The following is a 7,115-nucleotide window of genomic DNA, read 5'->3' on the forward strand; positions in this document are numbered from 1 at the left end:
ATCCCTGTCACTTCTATGACAGCTTTTTCCCATCGCGGCGAGCCGGCTCAGTGCTGGCTCCCGCGACGGGGCTCGTAGGTGGTCAAGTTCGCAGAGAAAGGGAGCGAGATTGACACAATATCGCGGTCACCTACTGTATGTTTTTAGCTACTTCGTCGAATCTTCATGTCTCTATAATGTCGAATCTTTTCTCTCTGTTGAATATTTTCTCTCTATGTCGACTCTTCTTTATGTCTCTATAATGTTGAATCTTTTCTCTTTATGTAGAATAATATTGGACTAATAGAGTTAAGGTTAGGCACATTCGACCGCAATGAAAATGAAAATAAAGCATTTGTTTATGCCGGATCTTTTCGTTTTCTGCGCTTTCGTTATCGTTTGTTAAACCATAACGAAAATACCTGAAATTCGGACGAAAACGAATGCACATGTCTACTAAACAGTAAAAAGCTAAGACAAACATTTTAGCTAAAGTATTTGCTATTTTATGTTACCCCCTTAATGATGAATCACTTTATACAAGAAAATTCAATACAATAGCAATGTCTGTCTAATGAGATATACCTGTTAAGAGCCTGTAGAACATCCCAGTAGAGGAAGCCACGGAGAGTTTCTGTTATTAAAGAATGGAGTAAAATTGATTATTAAAGTAAAGTTGATGCTAGTTTTCTCCTGTGCCTTGCTGACAATAATGAGCTTTCTGCGTGTTTGTGAGCTGCTGATTTCTCTGCAGTTGCTCCAGAGCTCAGTAAATGAGCAGAAGCTCTGCTGACTTCCATCATCCAATCATGTGCAAGCAAAAAAAAATTTTTTTTCTTGCATGTGATTGGGTATTCTTTGCAAAGTGAACTTTTACCCCATTTAGTAAGCTCTGGAGCAACTGCACTTGGATAAAAGACAGGTCACCCTGCACAAGGAGAGAAAGCAGACGTGACTGGTCCTTATTCGACATGTGCATTCTTTTTTGTCCGAATGCATTTTCGTCCGAATTTCAGGTATTTTCGTTATCGTTTTAACAAACGATAACGAAAGCACAGAGCACTAAAACTAAAAAGATCCGACATAAACAAATGCTTTATTTTCGTTTTGGTTGCGGTCGAATGTGCCTAACCTTAACACTATTAGTCCAATATTATTCTACATAGAGAGAAAAGATTCGACATAGAGAGACATGAAGATTCGACATAGAGAGACATGAAGATTCGACATAGAGAGACATGAAGATTCGACATAGAGAGACATGAAGAGTCAAATTTTATTAAATTTTTTTAAAGATTCTGTCTAATCTTTTTTTTTTTCTTAGAACATTCAACAGACACCATAAGCCTTCAATGACAGATTCAACCTTAATTTGGATTTTCAGATGAATGCATTTTTTAACGAAAAACGAAATAAATAAAAACGAATTTCGGGAGTAACTAAATAAATGAATTTTTCGGACGAAAACAAAATTACGAAACAAAATATTTCAGTGTGCACATGTCTTTCATGTCTTTCACTAGATTATTGTACAGATCTGAAAAATAATTTCTATATTTAGACTCATTGTAAATAAAAAAATTCAGCTTGTCAGCCTTTTAACATTTTCTGGGTCTCCTACAGTTCCATTGTAAAGCTTATTTCTAGTCAAATGGCTAAATATTTAGGTGAAATATGCTTGTTGAAATGCATTTTTTGTCACAGGATTTCTAATTCTGGTCAGAAACTTATGTGATTTGTACACATCTGACAGACATAAGTAAAGTCTGACACTACTTTCCCTGTTGGAGTTACAGAGCACAATGGTGCTATCCCCACAGTTTGCTAACTGGACAGTGACAGCACCACACAGATAAGTCATCAACTCTGTTCACTCTACTCTTGTTTTCTGCCTTCAGGTTCTTTTTCAGCATGTGTGCATGTACCAGATACTGATTGTCACTTAGTGTTTTTCCTCCCTCTACAAATCTGAGTTTTTCTGTACAGGAGGGCAGTGCAACACAAATCAAGACAAAGTAAGATACATATGATGGTTGTATAAAAAAATAAATGTAATTATTTTAAAGAAATACATAATTATGTTAATTTTTGTTTTTCTATATTTCCAGAAGTTCAACATTAAACTAAAGTAACAAAAAAAGCTGAACTCTACCCTTACATTTTTCCCACACTAAATGGTTTTCATTTGATTACTTTCAATTCCTTGCAAACTTGCATATCCACAATATAACCTTTTGAAGCTGCAATAGTTATCTTGAGTCTGCCTTCATTTTCTATCTTAATGACTTCCATCATTCCGCAATTTCTTTTTCTACTGATCTGTATTGCCATTGCCCCTCCCCATCACCTGCGCCACCACCATACGCACCCACACACAGATATTAGTTTTCTGTGTCATCAATAATTTTGTATATAACAGAATGCATCCCCAGAATCTCTTTAGATACTTACCTGGCAGGGGAGACACCATGATCATGAAGGTGGTTCTCCCAGGGCGAGGCTCGGCCATTGCACTCCGGCCGTGCTGATCGTGGTGTCTTCCCTGTCGCTTCTCGGCCTTTTGGCTAGGACTAGGTGTGGTATCTGTTCTTATCAGTTGTCAGCGGAGCGCTGAAGCACCTCCTACATGGGGAGGGTGGATGCAATCCAATGATGTCATTGCACCTGGAAGGATGGTTTCTGCAGGGACTACGCTGTGCTGCCCAACAGTTACTGGGGGCCGGCCCATGGTTGAGTCTGAGCCATCTGAAAGGGTGCTTCTGGTGAGGATGGGTGCTGCGCTTAGTCTTGGTCTTTTTGCCGAATTCTAGTCTGGCCTTCTGGCTGGCTGGTGTAAGTACTATCTCTGCCAGCGATCCGGTAGTAGGAGCTGGTAATGCCCTGTGTGGTGGAACGGGGTAGGACCATGCAAATCCGCCGGGTTAACGGAGGGTCTAGAGGGGCTAGTATTGGTGGAGGCTGCTAACTGGCATGGCAGTTCTCCCCAAGAAAACCTTGAAGGGCTCTCTAGCTGGCAGGGGTGGAGGGCTGCACTGGCCGGTCGGAGGGTCGGATATGGAACGAAAAGCCTATGGTGCATGTGCCCCTGGAGTGGAAGTCCAGGGGTATCTGAAGATCACTGTGTGTGAGGGACACATTGATTTAAGATACCACGGTCACTGCACCAGATACACACTTTTTTTTAGCACCTGCCTCCTGGGCCGGGCCTTTTGGCTAGGACCGGAGGAATTTTTTATTCCTGGCCGGAGGGCCTGGTCATTGTTGATCACAATGACCACTTCTTTTCACTCTCCTCTTCACTATCCCTTTCCCCCACTTTCTTTTATTTAAGCCTATGTTTGTCACGTTTTTGTCTTATTTTTGTTTGTGCACGTTTTGTTCACTGTGAGATTATTAGGGTGCCGGTCCTCGGGCCAGCCATGAACGTCTTGGGAGTAGGTGGACATGGCCTTCTGGCTTAGTTCACTTGCTCTCATGGGGTCTCACTTCGGGGGAGCCCCACCTAGTACTGGGAGGGTTCTGTTTCGGCAGTCCCTCCGAGGAAGTTGGGTCCGTGTCGGCTTCGGTTGCTCGGACCACAGTACCTCAGTTCCCTTCTGGAGCCTAACGCCCTGGGGGATCAGGGTTTGGGTCCCTCTTCACAGGAGGACCACTTGACGTTGCACCCATCTGCACGTTTTTGTGAACACTCTTTATGTGTGTGCACATTTTTTCTGCACTGGGTGGAGTTTTTGGGTGTGTTCACACGCCATAGGCTTTTCAAAAAAAAAATCTCTTTAGACACTAAAAAGACACTATAGCAACAAATCAGGAGACAGCACTACTAAAGTCTGCAGCACCCATTTGCCAGCAGGGAGGAGTATGCATATGTAAAGGGATAGCATGAATCTGTTCTTTCATATAATGCTTTTGAAAAATGATCCAAGGCAGGGTGCTATGAAGTTTACAGGAGCCTGCCAGCCTCTCCAACCAAAGGTAAGACATCACTGGATATCCAAAGAGGGATTTCTTAAAACAAAATGATTTTATTGAAGAATGTTAATTGAACATCAATGGGGAAAGAGGGGAAAACAAAGAAATATATTATACATCTACACTATGCTTCAGTATACAAACACTGTGAAACACATAATTCTTTCTAATGCAAGGGCAGTCACATTGTGTGGTCTGATCTGGTATTATGGAAATATATGTTTAGTTTATCTAGCTTAGCATTTCTAATAGAAGCCAGCCCACAAAATTACAATTTAGAAAATTCACAAGAGTCCACTGTACAAATCAGTAGTACTTTTTACAGTGATTACACTCCTACATACAAATAATGTTCTACATGCATCATTCTTGTCATTTTTTTTCCATCTTCATTGCATCTTAATCTTCTCTCTCAACCTGGTGCTGATAGTGTCCATATCATTTTGAAGCATCACTGGATAAAGAAAATTGAAAACATGCATCAGTAAACTTCAAAGTGATCCTCCAAGCATATGGCAATTTACAGCAGTACTGAAAGAGGAACAGATGTGTCATGCAAAGTGTTCAGCATTCTAATTACATAGCAATGGGCAGAATCTTGTATAAGTTGATCAATAAAGATAACGTTCATTAATTTTGTCTGTAAATTCTCAGTAACATTGGGATAATGAAGAAACATGGCAAATAAAGTATAGTTACTTGAAATATGTTTAATTGACCATACTTAGAGATTTTTTTTTTAATCCATGAAAAAAAATAATGGAGGTCATGGCATAAAACCTGGTATACTAATCAATGAGCAGTACAAATTCTTTCATCAATCTTGACTTGTTTAATACGAATTTAAACTACAACACACTATTTGAGGCAGACTGGTTTATAAACAGAGCTCCTAGCTTCTAAAGCCTGTAAAGAATTGCAGAATAGCTTTAATCTACATAGAGGTTTGTAATTCCTCTTGCAAGCCTCTGCATCTCTTTCCTGTTTTGCTACTGTTCAAGTGATGAAAGTTAATAAAGGTAATGTAAAACAGTTTTTCATTCTGATTATATGAAACTAAAATTGCTGCAGACAGTCTTAGATACTATACAAACTATTACCATTTTCTGTCCTCGCTACATATTATCTTGTGACCTATGTGCAGCTTGACATGCAGCTAAACCGTTATGTTTCCTTTATAAGCTATACTGTATATGCAAATCTTGAAGCTTTATTAAGGGGAAAATATACATTGATAATACAAAATATGTACAAATGCACAGTTATTACTAAAGGGATAGCCAATCCAGGGTGCAATTAAAATCCAGTCCAGCAATGCTTCCACTAGGAAGGAATAAAGATGAAATCCCCCCACCGACCATGTGCTGTAGATGATGGCTGAGACTTCTGCCATGAAAGTTGTCAATCTCTTGAGTGAGTCTCCTATTGTAGGAAGATTGATCAAGAATCATTCTAGCTATGCCTATCTTTTTTCCCCATGCTCCTCCCATATGAGAGAAGAGAGGTGGGTTGAAAGTCCATGTAAAGTCTTTCTCCATTCCTTTAGGGTCAATGTTTGAAGAAATTTGCAGTTATTTATCTCTCCCCAATAAAGTCATTACACTGTCTGAAAGGATGTGTTTTACAGGACCTTAAAGTGGAGTTCCACCCATAAATATAACATTACATCAGTAGTTTTAAAAAAATGTCATTAGTCCTTTACAATTTTTTTTTTTTTTTTTAGATGCCTTCAAAGTGTTGTTGCTAGGCAGAATAGTTAATCTTCCCACTTCCTGCACCTAGGTGCTTAAGCTTCCTAACCTACACCGCACAGACTCCTGGGAATGTAGTGGGTGTAACTTTCCAGGAGTCTGTGCACTCCCCAGTCTCAAAGAATCATGTGACTTGGACAGCACAGGTGCTGAAACCTGATCTGACACTGCTTGTGCAGCACTGAGCATGTGTCGAGATCTGCAAGGCTGAAATCCAGGAAGTCATACAGTCTGGCTTCATGATGCCCAAATGTCTGTACTTCTCTCTAATGGAGAAGCAATGAAACTGGACATCTGTTGAATGTAGTTTTGGATCTACCGCTGACAGGGACAGTGACCACACCAATCCTATCCAGAAGGCCGGGATAACTCAGCCCTTCGGCCAGACCCAGTGCAGCACACATTCTTTCCAGGGGCACCCTTTTGGCCTGTTCAGACTCGACCATTCATTGGCCTCCATGACCTAGGAGCGCCGACGTGGCCACTGCTGAAACAGACCATCCAGATACAATTACATCAGAAGATTTGCATAGCCCTCCCCTTTGGGAGCTGCACAGCGCCTCCTCTGGCAACAGATAAGAACAGATACTACACTTGATCTTAGCCAAAAGGCCAAGAAGCTGCATCTTGTGGATGCTAATCTAATAGTATTGGAAATAGCCTAATGTAAATATGAAGGTATATTTGTGGACAAATAAACAAATAAGTATTCAAAATGTTATTAAAATGATTATATTAAAAAGATTCCATTAAAATTGGTGCACAACAAGGATCCCTCCGTACTTAGGTTTTGGGGTTCTGATAAGGTCAACCCCATTGGAGAGGTACAGACATGACCAAAAAATTGTCCCAAATGGAGACTCAGTGAATTTACAGACTCAAATCTCTTCAACTGATGGGACTCAACATTGATATTGATTTGAAATGTTTCCTAACTGATTATTAATGTTTTTGTTTATTTTTCTGTGTAATTGGCTTCACTACATATGGGGAATATCTTATTCATTACTCGTTTTGCCCCTTTTTCTATATACTAGCTACAGGGGTAATTGTACCATATATTGGCTTCTTACATTTTTAATACAATCTTTTTAATATAATCATTTTAATAACATTTTGCATACTTGTTTTTTATTTGTCCACAAACATTGCTTCATATTCACATGAAGCTATTTCCAATACTATTAGATTAGCATCCACAATATGGCGCTGATCAGAGAAATTCCCCTCTGTGGTATGTCAAATTAGTTTATTCAAATTAGTTTAGTCACACACATATATATATATATATATATATATATATATATATATATATATATATATATATATATATATATATATATATATATATATATATATATATATGTGACAGGATCATTGTTCCATTACAATCGGAATTATGTTTGGTAACAT

General features: G+C 39.2%; 2 pseudogenes; one reads left to right on the top strand and one right to left on the bottom strand.

Annotated features, from left to right (window-relative positions):
* Positions 1–2,422: 2,422 nt before the first annotated feature.
* On the top strand, positions 2,423–2,599 carry LOC120914643 (annotated as a pseudogene).
* Positions 2,600–6,221: 3,622 nt separating this feature from the next.
* LOC120914685 lies at positions 6,222–6,326 on the bottom strand (annotated as a pseudogene).
* Between the last annotated feature and the right edge of the window lie 789 nt (positions 6,327–7,115).

Source organism: Rana temporaria, chromosome 9 (genome assembly GCF_905171775.1).
Source record: "Rana temporaria chromosome 9, aRanTem1.1, whole genome shotgun sequence".
In the NCBI taxonomy this organism is placed as follows: domain Eukaryota; kingdom Metazoa; phylum Chordata; class Amphibia; order Anura; family Ranidae; genus Rana; species Rana temporaria.